A 13,432-nucleotide genomic window follows, 5' to 3' on the forward strand; every position below is an offset into this window, starting at 1 on the left:
TACCCCCAGATCTGCTGCAATGCATGCCATAGTAACTGCTACAGGAAGCATTACAGAATCCTTACACACAGTGTGGTGGTCTTCATGGGTGCAAAATCCTCCTTCTCCAGTAAATCCATTTACAGTCTCTAGTGTAACGGTGGTAAGGGACAAAAAGATATCTGTAAACAGGGAGTGTATTTAGCAATTAATACTTTATCCATGTGAAGGAAGTCCAGAAGTTTAGTATTTAAAAGACAAGAGACACATGGTATAGGTTTAGATTTCAGTCCAACTGGTCAAAATATATGCAGTAATTCAGACAAGTAACACTCTGCACTCACCCATAGTAATCAAAATATTTACAACAACTAGACATTTCATACTTGAAAATGCATACATCTAATTAAATTTGTGATTAGTGTATAGACTGAACATATAAGAGATCACATTACTGCAGTTGGCCAATTTAAGATACAATACAATTATGTGACTAATAGTCCCTGTTTAGACACAGATGTATTCATGTTAAAGTGTGACACATGTAAAATGTGTTAAACATTGTGCTTCCTATGGGAAAGTGCTGAAGGTTGGTTAATTGCATGTGTTACATTACATGTGACCACAATCCACCCCCATGGTATTTGTTGTTTTCAATACTATTAGACACTGTTTATTAAATATGTTAGTTACTGGCATTTGAAGGAGCGTCTGTGTTTACACCATCAAGTCCCTTAATCTGGCCCAAATTCTCCATCCTCGTCTCCCTTCTATCTTACATTACTCTCCCTGTCCCCCTTCTCCCCCTCCACCCTGCCCAATATCCCTCCATCCCCACCTTAACATACACTTCCCCTCCTTTGCTCACCAGCAACCCTAATGTCCCATCTGTTGGGCCGTACACCAACCTAAACTGATACAATTGATCGTAATGTCTGTCTTTACACCCAAAAAATACAACTTAAAATAAATGATTAAATAATAAACAATAAAATAACAACTCAAATAAAATATATAATAATGAACTCCAATATTAGATCAACAAACAGTTTACAAGATGCTGCCAGGAAATTATGGAAGTCCCAATCTTCCTCCAGGTGATTCCTCTTTAAACAACAGAAACTCCACCACAAATGAAGCCAAAGAGAATATAAATATGGTGTGCACTGATAAACAAGGTGCTCTAGTGCTCATTTGAGAAATAGGTGCAGTCTGCACTCATCTATAACAGGTGAGTGAGTTTAATAATATTCAAATCTCTTCTTTCATATAGTAAAACCCACACCTCCTCTTCATTGAAAGAAGTGGCTTATTTATGAGAAAATCCTGGGGAATCAGTGATTATACACTCACTTATATGAGAGCAAGGTGGGACTGATGCGGGTGAACAAGCTTGAAGATCCACAACTCTTGACACATCATGTTCTATTATGTTAGCAAGACACTCTCCTCATCTTTGAAGAGTGTGTGCAAATTGTTCCTATTCCACAACTAGACATTAGAGCACCTTGTTGTATCAGTACATACCACATTTATTTAATATTTTTTTGGGTCCATTTGTTATGGAGCCTGGGTGTTCTGTAATAGTGAAGCAATTCAAGTCCTTATTTGATAACGTGTGCCTGTGCCATGTGTGAAAATGGGTCTTTATATTTGTCTGCTGTTTTACCGCCTGTCTTGTATGACCATTCTTCCAGATGGATGCAGTTCCTGGTATATTATGTATTGAAATATACATTCCATCACATTTTTTTAAAGTTCTAATTTAAATCAGGAACCCCCCCCCCCCCCCCCCTGAAAAATGAGAAAAATAAATGACTCAAAAGAAAAAATATTCCTCCTTGTATAATATTAGGACAAATATATTGAGGCTGACAACCTCAATTTACGCAACAATTAAAAACAAACAGCAAGAGGTGTGTCAGGCGAAGAAAGCTAAAAAAAAGAATAGCTCCAGTGGCAATGGAGTAACATGATTCGGCGGCGGCCACAAACAATCCAGAAGATTAGGCGGAAAATAACATACGTTTTCCAAACTTTTTTTCCATATTAACTGTTATTTATTAATATTTTTTTTTTTATCAGAAAACACGTAATTTGCTACTGGGCAATGGTATTTGCAAAAAATGTACTAATATTTCAACCATGGCCAATGATTATAATTTTTATATGGAATTAGTACATCAGATATTTGAAAAAATAAAATAAATAAAGGACAGTGCCAAAGTAGAAGATGGGGCAGGAGGTGAAGGCGGCACAGGATATGGAAGTGGGATAGGAGGCAGAGCCTGAGAAGTAGGTGGAGGAGTCCCAAGTGGGTCAATAAGCATCTAAATATTATAGAATACGTAAAAATAACATGTTGCATGCATGACAGGAGAGCCAACTCATGGCAAAATGTTGCACAATCTATATGAATGTATATGTGTTCTGTATTAAAGTAATTTTATCGTTTTCAAATAAGCATTGCACAAGCGATTGTGTTGTGTTTCCAAGGCACAAAGTAATTTATTTTAGCAGATGTAAAATGTAACAGTTCAATACATAATTATAATACAGTACAGCCAATACCAAAAGATAAATACATACCGCGCTCCCACTGGGAGTACAGCTATATTATATACACTCAGTGTTACAGAGAGAACAATGCAGATGACGTGGTTTGCTTCTATAGGTCCAGACTTCAGGTGGGTCCAGTGTAAACAGGTCATAGGCTAGTTCAAACAACCCCCTCTAAGGCTGAGGGTCAACATTCCAGATGATTCTCCCGCCCAGAAACCAGTTTAAGCTAGTCTATTTACACATTACAGTCAGTATAACTTTAAGTATTTATTCCCTAACATCACTAACCAGAGTATGCAATGTGCGATCTCTTCGGCGAAAGAACCGGACAACCATCCAACGATCGTCGCCTCTCTTCCCCTCTGATTACCTCCTCTCACGCACGTATCCAAGACTTCTCCCGCGCCGCTCCCCTCCATTGGAACAAGCTACCCCGCTCCATCAGAACTTCCCCTAATCTGTCCTCTTTCAAACGAACATTAAAAACCCACCTTTTCCTTAAAGCCTTCCAGTCTCATGCCTAAACTCCCACCGGTCGGCTACCTCTCTTTCTCATCCCTTCTTCCCTTCTCCCCCTTCCTCGACTCCGTCTCCGTTTCTCCTGTCTCTCCATCTCATCCATGTGTCTGTCTGTCTTCCCCTCCCTTTAGATTGTTCGCTCCTTTGAGCAGGGCTCTCCTACCTTCTGTTTCCATCACTTTTAACTGCGCTCTCCAGCTACTCAGCTCACCTCCTCTCAGTCCCTCTGCCCTCTGTCTCCTCTCGCTTTTCTCCGCTCCCCTCAGTGACTCTCAACCTGTCATCCGTGCCCACCCTCTTGGGCCATAGTTACCTGCCTGTACTCACTTTTCCCCTCCCTCCCTCTCTTTCATGCTGTGCCTGAGCCCCCAGAGTTATAGTGCTTACTGTTACTTGTACTGTACTGTTTCACCTTGTACTGTGCCATTGTTTGTCCTTGTACGGCGCTACGAATACTTTGTGGCGCCCTATAAATAAAAATTAATAATAATAATAATAATAATAACTGCTGATGAATAGGGGATTAAAATGATACCAGACATGACACATTTCCTATAACCTGAACCTTAAATAACACTAAAGTGTACATATAATCATAATATATAAACTAATAATAAACTAAATACTATCTGCTCATAAATCACTGTGGATTGGAATCAATATAACTGAAATATATAAATAACTAAATGTTGTAGTGCGAGTGTGTGCGTGCGTATTTTACAGTGTGATCGCGCTATGCCACGTGTATCGTGGCATACTGAGTGCAATCGCACGATAAAACAATATTAACTAATATACTTTCGTTCATCCAATTATACGACTTCGACATCTGATATATTAAAATGCATCCATGAGAAGTGTTGAATGGTTTGAGGAATTATTCAATGCAGTTGCCTTTGCTCACAAATCAAAATCACAAAGTGTTTACTGAAGCACTTCCAAAAATATATCATTACAAATAAACTTTACAAAAATAATTAGGGCTCATGTGGTTGAGATAAGGCACAGTCACGAACACTGGAAAAGGATGAGAAGAGAACAAGTGAGAAAAGTGTTTATCTCATGGTCATTTGGAGTCATCTAGCGACCATGAGATACACTCTTCAAATAAGAAAACATTTTTTTCCTCTCTGATCTTGCTTAATTTTTATTTGTTTTGTGTATTAATCATCTGTAGTTAATGTTAATTGATTATTATTTAATGTTATTTATAGTGGGTTTATATGATGTATCTTTTGCAATTATGACACAATCAGAGGTAAAAATTTAAAAGATGAATTGCTGTAATTCACTTTTGACAATTACAGTATTAAAACAACCTGGTAGATAACGTTTTAGTGCACTGACCAAATGCCCGAAGCTGTAAACTCAGGATGATATCTGTGATCAAGTCCTCATGAATCACTTTAAATGAACATTGGTAATAATACACACTTATATTAGGCTCTGTATGTATTTATACACAGTACAAATAGGCATATGAAATGTGTTGAGGTTAGCGATCAGCTTAATAACAAAGATATAGAAAGTAAGTATTGGCTCCATTATTAATGTCATATTCATGTTTGGTATGTATTTTTAGTGTAATTATATGTTCCCCTTATTGAAGGTAAAATTATGTTTGCATGATGCTCTCAAGAAAAGAAATGTAATTTTTAAAAAGTTACTGAGTAAAGTAAACAAAAGAGAGTCTCCCTGGATCATAAACACATACAACCTTTCCCAGATACCTCTTCTAGTGAGGTCAAAAGATAGGGGCTGGACGATGGAAAGAAATATGCTAAGTTCCATTGTAGTGAGATATAAGTTGTGCTAGATTTTAGAGTTAAGGGGGTAACCTAATGGGATCTTTGAAACCAAATCTTGGTGGTGGCAGTTTTGCTAATAGAGAGTGTGAAATTTAATTTTGACAGCTTTATAATCATTTTAAGGTAGAAGAGGTGTTCTTGCCATAATCCATTTTTATATACATGTCATACATATTGTTAATGTTAATAAATATTCATGGTTTCTAAAAAAACCTAATTTTTAAAATGAGCTGTATGTACTACATTGTTAGGTATATACGGAAAACGCATCCTATGCATAACTTTAGCTATCAGGCTACATTACATGTAGCGTTGAACATAAAATCAGAGATCAGGTACAGCAAGCATCTATTTGTTTATAGGTTTAAGGTTGTACTTAAATCAAGGTACATATAGCTCCAAATATAGATGTGGAAACTTAAGTGGGCACATTAACATTTGCACATACACAAACAGGCAACTTTTATGTTTAACTCTAAACCACACTCTAAGGTCCTGATTAATTAAGGAAAGTAAGACAAAACAGGAGTACCGGTAAGTGTTTTTTTGGACGAAACCATGTTACAATGTAAGGGCTGCAAATTAGTGTATTATTTTTCCCAAGATAAATACTTGCTGTTTTGTCATGTAGCACACAGATACTTGATAGCTTTATTTGTACACTGAAATTTACATCTAGGACATGCCCTATCCCAAATATAAATCTGTCCCCACATTTTAAATTTACCTCCCCTCCAATGCAACATGGTTTTGCCAAGAGGAAAAGTTACTCCTATTTTGCTTTACTTTCCTTAAGAAATCAGGCCCTAAATGTAAAAGATAAACCCTTAAGCGCCTATTTTGCAAATATAACCCCTATCCATGTGCTATATACACGCTCTCGTAGAGCACAAAGGATGTTGCTCTTACCTCTCCTGAAGCTCCTGATATTTTCAGGGGGTGACTGAAGCGAGCCCTTTGTCTACGCCTACCTCTCTGCCACATCATCTTGCCAACATTCTGTGACTTTAATAGAATTGCGCAAAAATCTATTTGGGCTACTCAAATAAAGCAATAGGATCTTAACCAATAAAAAAAAAAAAACATTTTTAACTGATTTTCAATAAAGTTTTAATCAGCCAAAAGAGGCTCTCTATAAATAAGCAGCTTCTATGGAGCCACATTATCCTTGAGAAAATCGTCACGCATTGGAAACTACACGGAACAGAACAGGGAAAATATCGGACTGTACCTAAAAACATTTACTCCAGTCATCATCTGACTAAAAGAGCTATATACATTACTAACGTTAAGCTGTACTTACAAACGATTGAGCAATACTGGATTTTAGCAGTTATCAACAGATGTCCTCTACGAGTAGGTTTACACTTATGACACAATAATACATATTGACTTCTTTTACAGATATATGCACTTTAATATCTTTTAAACATTGAGTCTAACATTTAAAGTTGCAGTTTGCAATTAGGATTGCTTGGTGGTTCTTTTCAGTTTTTTGGTGTGGCAATATTAGAGAAGTGTGCTGACCCCCGTTGGTTTGGTTTTGGATGTGGTTTTGGATCTAAAACTTGTTCGTGTTTTGGTTTTGTAACTGGTTTTGCCAATTTAAATAATCTATCTCCACAAAGTGAATTCTTGGTTTTGCACTGCTCTGTAGAACTAGGTGCCCTGATTTGTCTACTCTGTACTCAGCAAGGAAAATCTTCCACAAGTGCCTTCTTGTTCTGCAAATCCATAGGGGAAATGTAGGTGAACCTGCACAAATCATGGTGCACAGCATTACCAAAGAGGTTATTAGAAATGGAACATTTTCAGACTGGGTCACAGTGGTTAGTGATCAGTATTGGACCCTGCTCATTGTAATAATTTTATTTATGACCTTGTAGACGGCTTATAGAGCATGCTGTCCATATTTATGGATAACACTAAGATATATAGATTTAAAAACAAAGAATATGGCAGTATTTCACTGCAAAAATATTAAGACAATTATAAAGTTATAGTTTTAGCTGTGGCAACAATTATGCTACACAAAACATTAAGTGAATAAATGTTCAAGCGCTGATAGTGTTAAATACATATATAATATTATTATAATAAGTGAAAAAAATACTTATATGGTAGGTGAAGATCTGATTCCCTCTTCAATAAGATGTGTTGAAGTACTGCATAATATTTCAATTCCGGTGCAATAAACCATATAAAAAAGCAAAAATACAAATACAAACATAGCGTGACACTGTTTACATGTAAACACAAATATATGGTTTTCTACGAACATGTATATATTGATAGTAGATAGTCTGTTCAAGATCAAATTGTGGTGATGTTCCCTTAGGGAGTGCACTTACTAAAAAAGAATTAATATGAGCCTTATATATAACCGTGAATATATTCCTTCCAATATATAGTGATATCTTCTGCCTTCACCACACCCTCTTGTGATTGTTCTCACAGGCTTTCCATATCAATGAGAGCATTGTAGGCACATTCTTTAGTAGTCCTTGTTGTGATGGGCTGATACATTCATATATCGGTATGTGTATGGAGACCATAAAAAATAATAAAGCAATATCTAGAGTAATAGTGTTTAAAAATTATATGCCTTTAATTAAACTTGTTGAGAATAGATGGATTCCTTCCTACCAGATTGTACCTTCAGGTGATAGATCTTGGTCGTAGGATTCACATATGCACACCAGAGTCCACAAGCCTTCACATCCAACGCGTTTCAACCTTTGTGGTCTATCTCAAGGATCCTGCAATAGCATGAGGTCCCTCCATAAAAGCTGCAACCAGTACCAGACTATGATAGACTGGCCACACTATAACAGGGGCTCAGTCCTAGCATTAAAACACTAGTTATCAATGTCTCTAGTAAGCAGCCGCATCATGGTACACTTATGAGCTGTAAACAGATCTTCTTGCGGACACATTTAACACATTATGCTGAGCTGCACATATCTTATGCATGCAACTCAAGGCACATAAATGTGGCAGGTAATGCAATGTAGCATTAGGGAGTAAATGTATCAAGATGTAAGTTTCTGGTGGGTTTGAAAAGTAGAGATGTTGCCTATAGCAACCAATCAGATTCTAGTTATCAGTTATTTAGTACATTCTACATAATAATAGCTATAATCTGATTGGTTGCAACAGGCAACATCTCCACTTTTCAAGCTCGCTAGAAACTCGCAGCTTGAAACATTTACCCCTAGGTGTCTGATGAAAGGCATACTGTTATCCCCATAAAATTCTACATTTGTCTGTAAATACAGCTATCACAGGCTACAGATTTTGGTTCAGCACTCTTTCGCCTTGGGGGGAAAATAAGCATATAAATTGAGACGGTACTTATAAAGTATCCTCTTTACATGTTCTGATGCATTGCTATGCATAAGAATCAACATAAAAGGTCATATTGCAACAGGAAACGGATTAGGGGTGTCTGCAGGGAGGAGGCACATGTGTGAAATGAAAACCTGTTTGAAAGCTGGCCAAGTCAAACCAGACCTTTGCACCACTCATCAGCAGCACCAAGCAAATCCAGCCTAGGAACACACATCTGGCGCAGACGACATCTACATCTGGTCTGGGGGCTTTACATAACATAATCAAATGATAGGAAGCCATAATGATATAAAGCTGGACTGAAGGTAAAAGCTTGGCACGTGCTGTGAGAGACGCATGGACAGTCTTTCACTGAGAGAGTAGCAAAGCTGTTTACGGCACGTTTTTCACTTTCCTAAAAGCTGAACTTGACCTGTGGTCATATGACCTTTGTGACCTTGTCCCCCACCCTTTACATTGAGGTATTAACTTCTGCACTCATATTAAGTGGGAAGTAGCTATATGCTAAATGATGTTTGCTTTTAGAAAAGAGAACACTATTGTGTATGCATTAGTTTAACTGATTGCTGACAAAATTAACCCTAGTCCAAGTGTGTTAGGGAAGGAACTGATGTGAATGCCAAATATTCTCTGTACAGCGCTGCGGAATTGGTGGCGCTAGATAAAATAAATTATGTTGATGCAATGCTTTTTTGTACCAATCCCATTCCTATGTCATAGTTTGAAACTTTTATTCTTTTTTTTCTTTTTGTCCACTGTTGCAATTTGATTCATATTAAAAATTTGTGTTTGTGTGTCTATGTGCTTGTGTTGGGAAATTTAGACTGTAGTATTCCACTGGGGCAGGGACTGATGTGTATTAATTCTATGATTGTACAGTTTTGCATAGTATGTTGGTGCTATATAAATACAGACTGATAATAATAATTTTTAAAATGACAATATCTATCTATCTGACCCGCCCCCTTCCTTAAGCTGTACTCCATTAACCCTTTCATTCTCTGCTCCCCCACAATGACCCCAACTTCCTCTAAATATTTACATTTCTCTTACCTGCCAGATGTGTCTGGGACATAGCACAGAACTTCCTGCCGGTTGCTGCTCTGTCTTATTATATCACAAATCTCAGCCTGCGGATAAAACAAATTGCAGCAGAAAATGATTATAAATGCAGGGAGACACTATTGTAATAGATGAACGCAATGATAAAGTACTGTGAGGCCACATGAGTGGGAATTATACAATCTAAATATCATGGAAACAAATCCAGAAAAGTTTGATTGGTTACAATGGGCTACAAGCCAGTGTTTGCATATGGCTGCAATACAAGAGATCCATGTACAATTCAAAGTTTTCTAGTCTTTTATTATTTTCTGATTTCCTACCTTGTTAGGATTAAAATCAGTGCTGTATTTACCATGCACGAAAAAACAGACAGAATGGGGCTTATTTAATAAAATTATATTATGGGCAAACATGTGCAGTAACGTTAAGCAACCAGTATGGATTAATTTGCTTAACTAAACTAGAAAAATGAAATACAATTACCCACAAACATAGCAAACGTAGGCTACAAAGCCAGCACAAAGCATTTGCCTGGCTTAGATACTGGCAAAGCAGCAACCCCTTTAAATTAAACAGCTCAGCAATCGCTATTATATGGGCGGAATATCAATTTTTTTCATATAGGAGAGCACTGTGCAAATAAGCAGATAGAATCCGAGTATAGATCAAGGGCCTGATTTTGAGTTAGGAGCAAAGCAAAGAAAAGGAGCAAATTTGCACTTTGGCAAAATCATGTTGCATTAGAGGGGGAGGTTGGGATAGGGCAAGTTATAGATCTACTTTATTATCAGTGTAAAAAATAAAGTTATTAAGTATTTGTGTGCTGCACAAAAAACAGCCAGTATCATCATCAATAAAAGGCACTTTGTACCCCTTGCAATGTAACATGGTTTTGTTCCTATGCAAATTTGCTCCTTTTCTATGCTTTGCTCCAAACTCAAAGTCAGGCTCCATGTGTTTAATATAAAAAAAACAGGACAAATATAAAAGAAATGCACTTAAAATATGAAATAGTAACATTCGCTCTGCAACACTTAGGGCTATTCATTACACCTCATAAAACAAAACTGGACATTCATACCACACCAGACGACAACTAGCTTTGAGCGTAGCACTTTATCAGGACATAAGGCTAGGTACACACTGGAGAAATTTTCCGACCGATGTTTTATCTACAAGATTGTACCTCTGAATGTCTGATCGGTTGGGCGAGTCATGTGTACAGACAAGACACGTTTTAAACAATTTGTGGAAGACCAACCGTCCAGGCAGTGACTTTTGCTATATTGTCGTCTTAAAAGATTTTGATTTAGTACACTCAGAAACGACATATGGGCTCCCTGCAGCGGTATGCCAAAGAAGTTTAAATAAAGAACAGAACATCTCTGGCAAAAACCTCCCAAAAACTCTTAAAAAGGAAAATACACAGCTGCTATTGCTTTACCGCTAGAAGCACCGAATTGCCATTTGACTGACGTGTGGACACCGCACCACGTGGGAGAGGTAAAGACATCAGAAATTTACATACAAACGCCCCGAAAGGAGTCACAGTTTGAGGAACTATCTGCAGTTGGTTGTGGAATTGATTGTGAATTCCTACACACTACATGATCAGAAGGGGATTGGAACGAGATTATCAAACAGTACGACCATCCAAATGAAACGACAATCGGCACTTTTAAACAACTGTTGTTCATCGTGTAAGTATACACACTAAAGCAATGTTATATGTCGACTGATTGGTCCGATGATTGGCTGTAAAACCCCCAGTGTGTACCTAGCCTTAGTGTGTATGAGCCAGTGGGGAATACAGCCATTATATAGCCAGGCAATCAACTGCATTCATGACAGACGTGTTATACAAAGCAAATGTTACTGTTTTATATTGTACGTGCATTTCTTTAATATTTATCTGGATGTTTTATTATATAATTGAACAATACTGTGATTGTCTATGCTTATTTGTACAATGCACTCCAATATGATACTCTAGAAATGAACAGAATCCGATTGGTTGCTGTGGACTTTAGCACATCTGTGCACAGCACCATTTTATTACATAAGACCAGCAATGCAAGTGCAATTGGTAACTATGGGCTTTGGGGAAATATGTCTAAAATGAAATGTGTGTTAACTGCAGTAAATAGTAAAAGGAATGGAACAGCTATGTTCTTGTATGCATTTTTGTTTATGGGATGGGAACCAGTAGCATGTTTAGGTTTTAGCCTATTTCACAAAAAAGATATGATTTCACCTAATAGTATCCATGTTTGAGAGATCAGCAGCACAGAACTGACACCTCTCTAGCTTGCCTGTGGGAAAATAAGGTGTAGGAATAAAAGCATTTTGCAATTAATGCTTATCCAGTGTTCAGAAGCAACAGGGCTGGAAACAGGAAGCGTGTAACTCAGCATCTGCTTGACCTGCTCAAAGCAACCATCACAACATCCACCCGTACCGACCTTACTGTTACTGGGCCTCCGTTTCCTGAACTCAAGTTTCTCCCATCTGATGCTTATAAAACAACATAGGGGTGGTTTTCCCTCTGCCTTCATTTATTGTTTGGCTTCTCAGAAAAAAAACAAAGTCAGATGCGCGAACTTCATTTTATATATGTAACAACTCCTCACTCCAACTCTGAAAGGGCTGTTGGAGATTTGTTAGGTATGAGTAGTAACACTCACTAATTCTTGATGATGCAGTGGGTATCATGCCACTACAAAGGGTTTTCATTTGTTTAACTTATAATGGTTATTTCATTCAACGTGTGTATCCTTTCAAGATTATTGATTTTAAATCCTTGCCCACAGGAATTAATGGTTTCTTTACAAGACTGTGGTAATGAAAACATTACAACTGTCTAATTTAAATCAGCTTGCTACCAGCAATGCTGCCAGAATACTTAAAATGACCAGAGACACTTATGATTTGTAGAAGATGCATCTTTTCTTGTTCATAGACAAATGCTCAGTAGACTTGCCCTCCCTTACCCAATTTATTACTTTGGTGGAAGTCCCTTCCCTTGGTTCCTACAATTTGTTGTACTAAGCTTGGCACAGAAACATATAGGTCTGATGCTCACTTTTGGCTATTATTGGCCAGGTACAAAACAGAGAGGATCTAAAAGCGCCAGTGTGCTGATTATTATATGTATTATCTGGTCTCATATGCAGCTTTGATGCTGCAGGATTTAAAGGAGATGTCCACATTTGGACAAGCTCCTTGTTCCTAATCTGTGCCCTTCCCATGTAGCACATTGGAGGTAACCCCTCCTTTCTTAAATCAAGTAGTTTTTATTGTAGAGTTTAGACAAAAGACAATAAAACAGATTAAACAAAAAACAAAACAAGATGAACCTGTACAGCAGAAATAGGTATATGAAGTAGGTGAGTTTGATTCAAGCAGAACAGATGGATACATGGATGTATATAATTAAACACATTTTATATATATATATATATATATATATATATATTATATATATATATATATATATATATATATATATATATATACATATATATATAATCCAGTTAGCACTGGATTAGATTTTAATAAAGCAGGTGTTCAGGAGCTACAGCTATAATGCACAGAGTAAAAAGGATGAGGATGACAATTCAGAAAAATCGAGTTTATATAAGGTCTAGTTCAGACCTGTGTAGTTTGTATTTTGAAGAATACTAGGGAAACAATATGCTTTCATATTTGTGTCTTGCTTGTCTTTCAGTATATATATACTTTTCATGATTCATGGTGTCATTCACAAGAGCTTTCTATTTCTGTAAATCAGGGGCATCCATTGCCATCCACGTGCGGGCTATAATAACCTTGGCTAGGGTTGTGAGGGTAAAGATATGTTGACGTACCTTGGTCCAGAAATCGTTTATTTTTGGGCAATGCCATAGCAAGTGCCAGAAGTTGCACAACTTTGGGCAGTCAGAGTCATGTTTTCTCCCAATTTCAACCAGTGAACATGGAGTATAATAGACCCTATGTAATATGTATAAATGAATTTGTTGATAGCGAATACATGACGTGGCTTTTTTTCAAAACCTTTTAGGATATGGGACCATTCTTCCTCTGACAACACCACTATATTAAGTTCCTATTTTGCTTTAAGGGGTAGTAGACTAAATGATAATATAGTT

General features: G+C 37.2%; 1 non-coding gene across 1 annotated transcript; it reads left to right on the top strand.

The window, feature by feature from the left end:
* Positions 1-8,722: 8,722 nt before the first annotated feature.
* LOC142095517 (small nucleolar RNA SNORD83) lies at positions 8,723-8,787 on the top strand. The gene has a single exon (XR_012677784.1). It is a non-coding gene; the product is annotated as a small nucleolar RNA SNORD83 (small nucleolar RNA).
* Positions 8,788-13,432: the final 4,645 nt, after the last annotated feature.

Source organism: Mixophyes fleayi, chromosome 6 (genome assembly GCF_038048845.1).
Source record: "Mixophyes fleayi isolate aMixFle1 chromosome 6, aMixFle1.hap1, whole genome shotgun sequence".
Taxonomy (NCBI): domain Eukaryota; kingdom Metazoa; phylum Chordata; class Amphibia; order Anura; family Limnodynastidae; genus Mixophyes; species Mixophyes fleayi.